This window comes from Ischnura elegans, chromosome 9, assembly GCF_921293095.1.
Source record: "Ischnura elegans chromosome 9, ioIscEleg1.1, whole genome shotgun sequence".
Taxonomy (NCBI): Eukaryota; Metazoa; Arthropoda; class Insecta; order Odonata; family Coenagrionidae; genus Ischnura; species Ischnura elegans.
This window is the reverse complement of record NC_060254.1, coordinates 104179325-104193408: the sequence shown is the minus strand read 5'-3', so window position 1 is coordinate 104193408 and position 14084 is coordinate 104179325. Positions and strand designations below refer to the sequence as shown.

At 39.6% G+C, this 14084-nt stretch overlaps 1 long non-coding RNA gene across 1 annotated transcript; it reads right to left on the bottom strand.

Annotated features, from left to right (window-relative positions):
- Positions 1-6557: 6557 nt before the first annotated feature.
- LOC124165161 lies at positions 6558-13635 on the bottom strand. The gene is made up of 2 exons (XR_006866136.1): positions 13512-13635; positions 6558-6974 (listed from the first exon to the last, which is right to left on the bottom strand). It is a non-coding gene; the product is annotated as an uncharacterized LOC124165161 (long non-coding RNA).
- Positions 13636-14084: the final 449 nt, after the last annotated feature.

The window sequence follows — 14084 nt, the reverse complement described above, 5'->3', positions numbered from 1 at the left end:
TTATGCAATAAAACTTAAGAAAACTAAAATTATTAACATTATTTTACTGGTCCGATTCAGCCTCTCATCTGGTCCGATTCGCCCTCCAAGTCGTCGGGCGAATAGGACCATGCAGTCTCTTGAAGAAATAGAGTATGTGCACTCGGGAGGAATACGATTGAAATGCAGTTTATTCGATAAAGTGTATCGTAAATATCATTACTTTCGATTAACAGCATTAATTGTTGCTTAGTTTGTTTAATAATTACTATTTAATATGCATTGTTTTCGCAACGATATTAGGCAGACGAAAACGCTCATCTATTGGCTCCTCGGTATGTGACGTCATTCTGGTCTATCTCATCAGCGTGCAATGTGTTTATCGTGTTATGATCGTGTTTATGATTCAATAAACTACGTGTGCATTGGAAAAAGTTGGTGGATCTGATCTGTGTAAAGGGAAATACGTTTAAGTGCTTATCATGGAATCAGGTTTCGTGAGGGTTTCTTCAGATAATATCCTGAAGGTGGATGCTTCAATGATTGACCGTGCTGATTATGTTGGACTATACCTACATGCCTCGGCACGAAGTTTTAATGTTGAACTGGAGCTTTTTTGTTGTCTTGTCTCATTCATAATAAAAAGAAATGGACGGGAAACCTCATCGGAAATTAGGTCTAACATAAGTGAATTAAGTAAGATTGTTTACAGTAGGTAATTGGCCAAAAGTTTGTTAGCACGATTCGAAGGTTTACGGAAGTAAAAGTGCCGGTAGGTAGATATCTATCGATATTTGTATTATTGTCATTTCAAATACCGATCATAATTTAATTTACGTATTTAACTATTTTCTATTCTATTATTATTTAACCTACTGACTCGCGAAAAATAATTTTTCATATTCAGTTATGGCCCGTGGTGACTGGATGAATATCCATAGTTAATTATTAAATTGCCGTTACTGAGCTGGGTTCTTCTTCTTCTGGGCTATTTAAGGTTTTAAACGTAAGCACAAATAACTGAAGTTACATTTTGGTCCAGTTTAAGCAGTAATCTGATCTTAATTTCTTAAAAAAAAACGCACTTTTAGTCGACGTATTTGTTCTTTCGTAGAATTAATGTATTCAAAAGCAGAGTTCTGATTATCTCAATGTTTCTACAAGTTATTTTCAGTTCGCTAACATAGATATGTCAGTCAGATGTACATTTGTTTGGTTGAGGTTTATGAATAGCATTTGTGAGGTATATCTAAAAATTGGTTATTGAAAACTTGGTCCGGATGAATGACGGAAATCTCTCGGGCTGGAAATCAAATGTTTGATAGTTAGATGAGACGATTACTTTTCATTCATTCGGTTTCAATATGCTTCTCGAAGCATTTGTTAGCACAATTTAATAATTGGTTCATTTTATATTTCTTCACAGCATAAGTTTATTGGTTTTCAAGGTACAAGTGTCTTGTTATGACTACCCATTAAGCGAGGAATCCCTACGCGCGGTGCATTTCCAAAAAGTAGTCCCGACTTGTGATACGTAATAATGAGCTTATTTCACACCCGATTTAGAAAATATTAGCATCACTGTGTTTGGAATTAAATTACAAACATTTTGAATACCCAAACTATCACTTTTTATCGAAAATTAAATTCCCGTTTTTTAGTTAGTAGTACGGGTACAGTTACTAAGTTAGTTACTAATTAGTGACTTAGTTTTCACGAATTAAGTCGTACTATTTCAAGGATCATCACTGTTTAAGTGTCTCTTAATTTCAATGTCACTATAAATCTTCAAACGAACGCAAATGCGAGAACCGAGGAGTAAGAAATACGATTCGGTAGTTCGAGGTAGAAAAGTTGATAAGAGTCTTGTCATCTGCGTAACCGAGAAACCAATGAATTAAAAGATGTAGATGATGGCATGTACACACTTTAAATCTAGTTCATAAGGCATTCCATGGCTTCTTTCAAAACTCTGTATACGCTGTAGAGGGGCTCACCCTAAAGAACAAGGAATGCCTGAGAACACGTCGAACAAAATGACGTCACAGCCTTGAAAATATGGCCGACTGGTGTTTCAGCGCATCATTAATTTTGCAAATTTTAATAATTAATATCTTGCTTAAAAAGTACCTCTCTATTCTCAGACTCGGAATTTAGCCTAATTGAGGTGTAAATTCTTTTTTAAGATCACTTCCCAAAAATGTGCACATACTCTATTGCTCCAGGACCGTTATATTCAGAGCAACAACGCTAAAAATTACGTTTTAAACGGGTAAAACATCAAGTCCTTGGCTGATAATGCTTTCATGATGTAACTGTTTACACAAACGAGGAAATAGACGATTTTCCTTTTCGTGGCCCGATTCACCCCCCTTTACCCTATTAGCCCTATAATTATAGATATTTTGGGCAGCATGAAATATACGTTTTCATTTTCTCAATAACGAATACTACAAAGAGTTCTTTCCTCCAGTCGGTCTCTAAATGTGTTTCACACACTTCGCATAAAAGGGGTTTAGAAAAGTCGCCACTCGACTAGCTAACGAACAAATTGATCCGAGTTTCAGGGGTAAATAAGATGTAATTAGGGTATTAACATTCATGATTATACGATATGTCAAATTAATAACTTTTCAATGCTATTCCCCATAATTACAAACATTATACTACATATTATTAAGAAAAAAAATGATCGCATTCCACTCATCCCCGGGCCGCGGACATTTTTGAAAACCGATTAAAATGCTACCGAAGTGGTAACAGCAATCAGCCTCCTATGCGATGGAATTGGGCCTCCTCTATGCAGTGTCCTTGGTCTCCATAATTCAATCGAGGTTCATCTCAGGGCTCTGACATTCGCCCATTCAGGGAAGGGGGTGGGAATTGCTATCCCTAGGACACCTTCTGCTCCGAGCATTGTTGTTAGCGGGGGGTGGTGTCCGCAAGCTTCACTCTTTATTGAAACCCCGGACTCTTCGAATAGATTTCCAATGCTCCACCCTCTGGCACTCCAAGCCTCCCTTTAGTCACGCAATAAAGTAATCTTTAGTTTTCAATTTTTACCTTGTCCGATTTTGTTAGTTCTCTTAACCCTTAAACAGCGGAGTTTTTTTTCGGAGTTTTATTTTGTTTTTCCGTTAAAAACTGCTTAATTACCTCCCAAGGATTCAGATAAACACTTAGTTGTAAAATTCTGTCGATTCGTTCTTGCTAGAGGGGGTGTGCCCATATGGGCACGCTAGCCGTTCCGGCCACCGGTCTGCATTCTGCAGAAGAATCGCTAGAACCATCATAATTCTTATTTTTACTGCGTGTTACGCCATATATTTTCGCACTTACCTATAAAACTTCTTTTGTTTGGCAATTTGAAGTAATTTCAAATCATTATACTATATTTTTTCGGTTTAAACATTTTTTGGCTGTCCAAAGATCTTAGCAGTATAAAACTCAGATTTGAAAACAGTTATTCAATAAAAAAACACGTTATCGATGAGTTTATTTGCAAAATTAGTCTTATATTGCTGGTAGAGTCTTTGAATAATATATATTGGGTTTTCAATTGCCGAGTATGATAGTTAGAATTTCATTGAAGGCAAAGACCTGGGCACTTAGCCTGAGTCTGAGCGCGCGCGGGAAGAATATTCTTCATAAGAACATCGGCGTCTAATGAAACGGGACAAATTGGTTATCCCTGCCATCATACCTTATGTCATCAGACTTTCTATTATTAGTTGCCTTTGAAAGGGAATATTAAATACGACCACCAGGTCTGGGAAAGGTACATCTTCGTTACAAAAACACTTGTGCAATCTCTCGCCTAAAGGTTTACTGCGGTATATTTGAACCAGAATTTTTCATATAAATGCAGGCATTTACGATGACGGCATCAAGGAAATAGCTTGATGTGGACCATCACCATTTTTTCCTCTGATAACATTCCTGTACCTGTTGATATTTTGATCCGTGAGATCAGTTCCGCCTATCTAAACATTGTAGCTAGAGACCACTGCTGGCTGCCTAACTTGTGCCATTTTTGAGGTAACACGCGGGAATATCGTGACCTTTCTGCGTGGGTGTACACATTGGCAAGGTAACTTGACAGTCACTACCGAAAAGTCACTATCTAATAACAACAATATTTCCTTTTTTCACCCGTGCGAAAGCATGGGAGCAGCGGGGCTGCTTAGCTAGCTGATTTTTCGACCTTTGAGTATCCTTTTTCTCAGAACTGTTCCAGTACCCTCACATCCTTGAGATTTTAACTGACTTATAAGAGGAAAGCTAGTAAACCAATTCTCAAAATAAACGGAAAAGATTTATCGCTTACTCTAGTAAATTGTCCAACATGATAAGCTAATACGAAGAGCATTTACCTACGAATTTATGGTAGTTATTTTTTCTTCAGCACTCAGTCCCTGCTATATGCTGAATTCCACCAAGTAATCTTGAGGATCATTCAAGCACTATATTTTAAAGCCGAAACTCATAGGTTCACCCCGCATAAACTGTTTGCAGCCATGATTGCCAAAATATTTTATCATGGATTCATCAAGTTTTAGCGTTCTCATCCACCCTTCCACCATGCCCATGATTGTTGGGTATGTATACCAGTGGTAGAAAATAGCCGTATCATTCTTCATACTAGATAGTTGAGCAAAGTATAGCGCAAGCACCATGAATAAAAGGTTGAATAATATAAAACGTATTTTTTGTACTAAAAATTAATGGAAATATTCCAAAAAAATACAGAAACAAATATTGAAGTCGTTAAAATCGAGTGACATAAGAAAAAAATGAAAGATTGACAGCAACTTAGCGTTTTACATCGAAATTATTTGATAACAGACCCAATAATGACGGTTGTAGTGAAGGACACCAGCCAAAAAAGACACCCCCGGCTACCGGCTAGCGTGCCCATATGGGATCACCCAAAAATAAATTCAAATTCCTTGTTTCATACGAAAGATATCACAATGCTGGCAAAAGAAACAAGACAACATTCATTATGAGGATAAGATTAAATACTTAGCCGAGTATAAAAATAAAAAGGAAAAAAAATCGCATTTTCTGAAGACACTTCGCCATTTTCCCTCTTTTGTCACCTCGAACAGAGTGAGTAAGAATACCTATCCTGCCACAGTCAGCTGCTGGTATAAATGCTGGCCGTAAGCACACGAACCGAATAAAGTGATACATTGTAATCATTTTTGGCGAAAACAGCATGCTCTATAATGTTTGGGTCGGAATTTATACGAAATTATTTAGACCAATGCAGCTGTGCCCATATGGGCACGCTAGCCGTTCAAGGGTTAAGGGGGATTTGTCATAAATACTAAAACGATTAAACTTCATTTTAAAATCCAAATTCAAACTGCATCGAAAGAGCCTGCCTGAAATAACCTGGCAACCTACTTATCTCGGTTAATGCATTTGACCCTCAGGTGTTATGGAGCTTTATGGTTTGGATCAAACGATAATAGCTTTCCAGGAAAAGATAAGTGATTTCAATGCTATAATTGGAGAAAATACCTTTGATTCGATGGTTCAACCTCATGTGCACTCACGATGGACATGTTGTTCGTGTTAATTTCATCTTTTCAATGCTTCTTCTTGAAGGTCACTTTCCTTCACAATTCTGATTTAAAATGTGATGACATTTTAAAATATGATAGCTTTGCTGCTCTTTTATTATAATTGACGGTCATGAAATTGTCTCACATAGTTGTCATTTACACAGAACATAAGCCTTCTTTGCTGACAAAAATTATAGAGTGGCATAAAAAAGGATATTGTAGGCCTTATATGTTTCATTTGTGGCACTTATTGGGTGATACGGTTTTTACCCGGGAATTCCTAGATAATTTCCTCGGTTGCTGTCTGCGGGGATTACCCTACTCAACGGGTGTTAGAGAGTGAATCTGTTAAAGTAAACGATTGATATAAAACCTATAACTAGATACAAACCCTTTTTTGTGAGCTACGTTTTTAAACAAATTTCACAATTAGAAACCTACTACACTAAAGGCGGGGTTCTCAAACAATTGTACGACATGCATTGAGTTTATGAGTTTTACTAGGGCGAAGAGGATGTTTATAATTTATTCTTAAGGTAACACTCTGGGGTCTGGCTGATGTGATAACTATAGTGGCTTCATACTCTGTGTTACCGGATACAGAACTAGTTATACACAGTTATATTACCGGATACTATAATATTATGTTATATGTTCTACCGGATACAAGTACTGGGAGGCGGAGATTTTTCAAAGATTGCACCTTGTTTGCCGTAGCACTTTGGGGAGGGCGTTTGGAACACATCACTCCGTTCTTGGGATGGTATGTCAAGCCGCCATTACAAGGCCTATCTCTAATGTTCTATAACGTTACCATAAAGGCTAATAGGATAGAAAAACTTTATCCTTACCTCTTAAATCTCTCTGCTGCTGCGGCTCCATAGACGCTGATGTTTTGTCTTTATTTATTAATAAATTATTGTTATACATTTAATGTGCTAAAATCAAATAAGTAATTCTGATGGATGGTTAAAAAATGCTAATGGTACAAATTTTGGCATCGACATAAATTATTGCATTACAATATTTTACAGCAAAGTTGGGCATTGCCCCAAAATTAAGCCATGAACCTCATTTAATAAGTTATAATAGATAAGTACATCAAGATCCTCGCTACAGTATCTATTCGTAGTCAAGCCTTGTCAATAAGTCATAACTATTTAATACATGCATTAATGACCATGTGGCAGACATAGTTAAATAAAAATCATCTGGAACTCTCTTCATCCGTGATGCCTTGTGATCTCGTATTCGTCCGAAACTTTAGGGAAGCCGATAAAACCTCCAAAGAGACCACCGTGTCCTCATCAGGGCTGGTGAATAGATGACGTAGAGTGTCCGTTGTGTTGTATTGCGAAGCTGTCTAGTTGTCCTTTGCATTGTTGGTACAGCGGATTTCATGGTGATGCTGTTTGTGAGGTGCTGTGTTTTAAATAAATCGGAATTAGTCCACTACAATATAGCATAACAAATTTACCGCTTTACGGGAAAATTGCAAGCGTTACACCGAATTTTAAAAAGGGAAACAGACATAACCCAGGCATCTACCGTCCAATTTCATTAACGTCGAATATAGGCAATAGACTTGATCATACCGTCTTGAGAAATATCATGACTTTCTTGGACAGAGGTAAATTCCTCCATTTTTGTCAGCACGGATTCCGAGAAGATGGATTATGCGAAACACAGCTCGCGCTCTTTCTTCATTATTTCCTAAAATCTGGTGAATCGAAAAGACAAGTTGACGCAATATTTATAGATTTTATGAAAGCTTTCGACACGGTACCTCACTACAAACTTTTATAAAATTACAGTCAGGCCGATTACACGAAACACTGCAAACTGGATGCGCGACTTTCTCAGTGCTTGTAAACAAAAAGTAGTTCTTGACGTAATTAGCTCTGATGCAGTAAAAGTTACATCATGTGTTCCACAAGGAAGCGTAATCGGCACCCTTTTATTCATTGTATACGTTAATGATCTCTGCTCCCGCATTAGCAATAAAATAAGGTTATCTGCGGGCGACGTTGTCATCTATCGCGAAATTAGTGATCACTCTGACTATGAAATTCTATCATCGGACTTAAACAACGTTCATTTGTGGAGCCAAGAGTGGGAGCTCGAAGGTAACCTGAGCAAATGCATGACAGTACATTTCTTGCGGAATTCGTCCAACTATAACCATGTTCATGCAGTGGATGGTATTAACATAAAGGCATTAGACGAAGTGAAGTACCTGGGAGTTACGTCCAACCTCTCGTGGGGAACACATATAAGGAATATTCGCGGCATAGCCATGAAGAATATAGGATTCGTAGAGCGTATTGTGGGAAGATTTTCGGATGACAAAGTGAAAGAAAGGTGCTATTTCGCTCTCGTCCGACCGCACCTTGAATATGCAGCGAGCGTATGGGATTCGGTGCAGAATGTGTTGAGGTTCCGTAATGAAAGATCGACTTATCTCAACATGAATTTATTTGTTGCTTCTTCGCAGCGCAGAACAAGACAAGGCTCATACAGGGAATAATCACGATAAAAACCCAGTCAGCCAAAAAAAAAGAGCAATGAAAAACGTAAAACAAGTCAAATCAGCAATTGAAAACTTTTACATTTTCTACAACACTCCCCCAAAAAGTTTACATTGCTGTAATAACAAACAAAAGAAATACATCAAATATCAATAACATCTCTTTTGCTCAAAATGACTCTTACTTCATCAGTAGCAAAATTAAAAGAAAACCCTTACATTCCAAATAAATAATTCACATTCAACTTCAAATTAAAGTTCACACATGCCCAATAAAGAACGCAAATTTTTAAATGGTACTCTTGGAACAGGCTTAGTAAAAACATCTGCAACTTGATTTTTACTTGGAACATACTCAATTGATAATTGTCCTTTTTGGAGTTGTTCACGAACAAAATGATAACGTACCTCAATGTGCTTCGACCTCTTGTGAAATTCAGGGTTTTTAGCAAGCTTAATAGAACTAATGTTATCACAGAACAACACCGGGGGACACTTTAATGGGGAAATTTCGTCAAAGAGTCTCTTCAACCAGACAGCATCTTTTGCGGCTTCACTAGCAGCAATGTACTCAGCCTCTGTGGTTGACAGCGACACACACTGTTGCCGCCTGCTGGCCCAGGTGATGGCACCACCACTATGCATAAACACAATGCCACTGACTGACCGCCGCGTAGTGGGGTCGCTGGCATAATCAGCATCACTGTAACCAAATAGTTCCCCACCATTCTAAGATGAACTGTAGAGAATCCCCTGTGACATTGAACCCTGCAAATACTTCAAAATCCGTTTAACTAAACCCCAATGTCTTACCTCTGGGTTATCAAGGAATTGGGATGCATAGTTCACCGAGAATGCTATATCTGGCCTAGTAGCAACAGCCAGATACAACAGGCAGCCCACAGCCTCTCGATAAGGTGCACTTGTTTTCTCAGCATCCTTCCTTTCCTCTTCTTTCAAATACTGTTCAATTTGTGTAGAAACTGGATTTGCTTCAGCCATATTGAACCGCTGCAGCACCTCTTTCACATAAGAACTTTGGTTTATGAAGATTGAACCATCTGTTTTTTGAGTTATGTGTAAGTTCAAGAAGTATCCCACTGGTTCACTAGTGATTTTAAACTCCATTTCTAAACGTTGCATAAATTCAGTAATTTTATGTTTATTTGATGCTACCACAAGTCCATCATCAACGTAAATGACCACTATCAGTTTGTCATGGCAATTTGTCCCATAAAATAAGCAAGGATCTGCTTCACTCTCACACAGTCCAAAGTCCTTAAGAACTTCCTTAAAGCACTTATTCCAACACCGGGGGGATTGCTTTAGCCCATATAAACTTTTGTGAAGCTTGCAGACCCTGCCAGTGCCATCATCATACCCCTCTGGCTGCTTCATGAATATTTCTTCGTCAAGAACCCCATTGAGAAAAGCAGTTTTAACATCAAATTGTGCCAAATGCATGTGTTCCTTGGCAGCAATACTTAATACAGCTCGTATAGTATCGAGCCGGGCAACAGGGCTAAAAGTTTCACTATAATCTACTCCTTCTCGCTGGCTAAACCCTCGCACTACAAGTCGAGCCCTGTATCTATTAATGTGACCATCACCTGCACGTTTTACTTTGTAAACCCATCGATTAGAGATGGATTTGCGATTACCTGGTAGCGTAGTGAGGGTCCAGGTCAAGTTTTCCTTTAAGGCAGCCATCTCTTCCTCCATAGCCTTCTCCCAGAGTAATCGCTGATCAGATTTCATTGCCTCCGAGTAGCTGCTTGGCTCATCAACCTCAGCTAACATTGACTCAATGAGGCGTTCAGGTGGTTTGATTTTCAAACGATCCCGTAGGTTTCTCTCACATTTATCAGTGGGTTCAGTAACGCAGTCCTCTTCAGGATCATTTGAAGGCTCCAGCTCATCATGCACGTCAGTTGGAAATAACGTCAGCAGCCCCCCACAAGTCTCAGGTTCAAATACGATGTCACAACTCCGAACTATCTTGCTTCCAGGTTTTATCCACACTCGAAATCCATCTATATTCTGAGAATACCCCACAAAAACCCCACGCTGGCTCTTTGGGTCCCATATCTTCCGACGGACTGTTGGTATGTGAATGTAACAGTTGATACCAAAAACCCGAAGCTTGTCTAAATGAAACTCTTTCCTTGTAAATATCTCATACGGTGTTTTTCCATCCACACTGCTTGGGCCTGTTCGGTCGAGAACATAAACAGCCGTATTAACTGCTTCTGCCCACAATGTTTTAGGCAAATTCTTTGCTAATTGCATAGTGCGAGCGAGTTCAACCACAGTCCTGTTACTACGCTCTGCACAACCATTTTGCTCTGGCGTATATGGATTGCAGACACAGAAATCCACACCCATTGACTTTAACAGTTTTTCTACCTCATGATTGACAAACTCTCGACCACCATCGCATTGAAATACACGCACAGGTCGTCTGCATTGATTCCTCACGATCTGCAACACTTCTGTAATCTTCTGTGCAGTTTCTGACTTCTCCTTCAGAAAGTAGACCATGCGAAACCTCGAGTAATCGTATGTAAAGCATAGAAAGTAACGTGCTCCACCCAGAGACTCACACTCCATCGGCTCACAGATGTCAGCGTGTATCAACTCCCCAGGTTCTTTGGCTCGCTGACTTCTTGAATGAAAGCTACTCCTGTGCTGCTTACCTTGAACGCAAGCGGCACAAAAACTTTCACCTTCAGTAGCTTCGATTCCCCGTTGTTTGAGAAACTTCAGGACATGTCTTTTATTTTGATGACCAAGACGCTCATGCCAAATTTGTAGTGTGTCTTTCGATGCTACATTCATCTCTTTGGCACCCGTTACATCTAACTTCAGCACACGGATGTGGAGTCTGAATAATTGTCCATACCGGACGCCACAAGCTTTCACTACACCGTCTTTAAGAAATTCACACTTAGTTTTCGACGACTTAAAAGACAAGCCTTTATCAAGGGTGGAAACAACAGAGAACAAATTTCTCCGGGCAGTGGATACATATAGTACATTCTCCATGCGACACGGTAGCAATTTACCGTTAACACAGGATTCAAACTTGATTGTCCCTTTACCTAGTGCATCCATTGTGGATTTGTCGCCAATATGTATTTTCAATGGCGTTGAAAACTGTTCAAAAGAAGAGAAACATTCTTTCTGGTTAGATATATGATCGGTGGCACCGGTGTCTACAACCCACATATCACCAACAGTCTCTGCATTCAAAAGTTCACTAATGAAAGCCTGATCAGCCTCATCATTACGGTCTGGCGCACTATATTTATTTTGTACCCTATTCTGTTTCCAACTAGGACAATCCTTTTTCATGTGCCCTTGTCCACCACAACCATAGCACTTGATTTTCCTTTTATCTTTTACTTTCTCTCGTGAAGATTCCCCTTTCTTTCTACTTGAACCTGCGGCATAAGTGGAAAAATTGCTATTTCCCTGAATTTTAGATTTTACAGTCCTCAGTGCTACTGCCTCTTCCTTTCTTTCAGCTCGTTTCAAACGACGTATTTCATCAGAAGTCAGCACTGCCACCAAATTTGCGAAGGTCTGATGATCTTCAGGTCTCGCCCACCATGCCTGTTTCAGACCCTCGTACTCGTCGGGCAATGTGTCCAGTAACTTAACCATCAACGATGACTCATCCGGCTTCACGTTTAACTGCTGCATTCGTAAGACTAACCCTTCAAACTTCGCGATATGAGTGACCATATCGTCGGCGAGGCTCATATTGAAGCCAAAAAATTCCGCTTGAACAGTGTGAGCAGCTTGTTTAGTCTGTTGTTCGAATACAGCATGCAATTTGCACCACATGTCTCTCGCCGAGTCACACGCGACGAGAAGAGCAGCCACTATAGATTCAATAGACCTTACCAAGACTTGGCATGCCGCTCGATCCGCCTTGTACCAAACTCTATACGCTGCATCATAGGGAGTGCGCTCATTATAGGATGAATTGCTTCCCACAACCTTTGGTTTTGAGACCTCTCCAGTGCAGACCTCGTATGCATTTTCAATACCTCGTAGTACATTTTTCACCGAGAATTTCCAAATTGTCCAGTTCTCACTACCGCGTAACTTCTCGATTCCATGGAGCTCCATGCTTTACACTTAACAGCGAACAGTTCGTTCACAAGTGCAACCAAGCAAATGTCCAAACGAGAACGTGGCGCGAAAACGTTATTTAACTCGCGAAAAAACACGATTGAAAGCAACGAAGACTATTTAAGCAACCAAGGAACGCAAGGAACCACGCTCTGCTGCCATGTTGAGGTTCCGTAATGAAAGATCGACTTATCTCAACATGAATTTATTTGTTGCTTCTTCGCAGCGCAGAACAAGACAAGACTCATACAGGGAATAATCACGATAAAAACCCAGTCAGCCAAAAAAAAAAAAGGGCAATGAAAAACGTAAAACAAGTCAAATCAGCTATTGAAAACTTTTACATTTTCTACAACAGAATGACTTAATCCACGAACTGAAAAAAATAAAAAGGAAGGCTGCCGGTTTCGTTAAAACTGCTACGGGCGTACAGACAGCCCTACCCAGATGTTAAGCGAATAAGGCTGGGAGCCGCTGGAGACTCGTAGGCTGCGCGCTAGGCTTCTACTGCGTGAACAATTGAAAATCTTTAAGAGCGACACGGAGAACATATTATCAGAGCCACACTATATTTCCAGGTCCAATAGAAGCGAGAAATTAAGAGATATTTTTTCCGAACGGATAGATATGGGCATTCGTTTTTCCCCCGAACCATAAAGGACTTTAATAAACGCTCTTCCCAACTTCGTTAGGGCACTTCATTTTTATGCGTAAACGGATCCTAATCCCGACACTAAATCCTAACACCCCCTCCCACACGCCTTTTAGGCGGCTTGCGGGGTATAATGTAGATAAAGATGAGCACTCCTTCATGTTTGAGAAACTCGTGGTGCCTACACGAGTAAATACATACACAAGAAATACATGGTGCCTAATGGGCGTAAGATGAAATTTATCATGAATTAATAAGGTAAGATTTATGCCATTTAGAATTTTGGATTTTCAAAAGTATTTCATGTTATCGTATTTTGCATAGGTCGCGAAGATATTTCTTTCAGAAACATGTCACAGATATTAACTTCGACGATATTGTGAATGTTGGATTAATTTCATCTCGAGCAAGATACCTTTCATGGCATTCTGTAATGGCTTGAAGTCCATTGAAGACTTACTAATGAAATGTCAATTCCAACGTGTGAAAGGAAGTTACCTTAAATTTTAAGATTAAGTAAAGCTCAGGTAGTATGAGAATCATAGAAGACTATTTGAGATTATAATTTGATGAAAACAAAGATTTCTCCTAATCCGTCCGCCTTCCCAATGTCCATCACCCGCTCATTACAGGAACACACCGACTTATCTCTGTCCTCCAACACCATCGAAAGCCGCGCTGTCCAGGACTTGGGCCACAGATGTTCTCTCGGTTGGACATGGGGAGATAGCAGGTCCACTTTGGCGACCACTGACTCGGATGCAGGATCTGTGGAAGGGAGAAGGTAGAAAATGATAGGTGGCCCTGCTCCGCAAGACCTTCCATTCTTTTGGACGCTGAGTGCAATTTCAATCTAATGCATTTTTCGTGTGAGTAATAAGAAAGGGTACTGCTCGCAGCGGGTAACTCGGCGTCCTCCTTATCATCCTATCTTATCTGTATTATCAGTCATCTGAGAACCTAAGTTGTCCTTTTAAGGCGAGTAGCAAGCCTCATTAGCAAGATCACAGCCATTGATTCTCTCTCTTAATGAGAACAATGAAGTGACAACAACGAAACTTGATGAATGGGAATTGAAATTTCTTGTCCTTTATGCTATTAAAAGAGAAATATAAAAAGATCAACTGTGGCCAAGGTTTTGACGTATAACATATGACACCTGAAAGAAAGATACATACGCAATGGAGGCATTAAAAGTCACCAAGCAAACAAA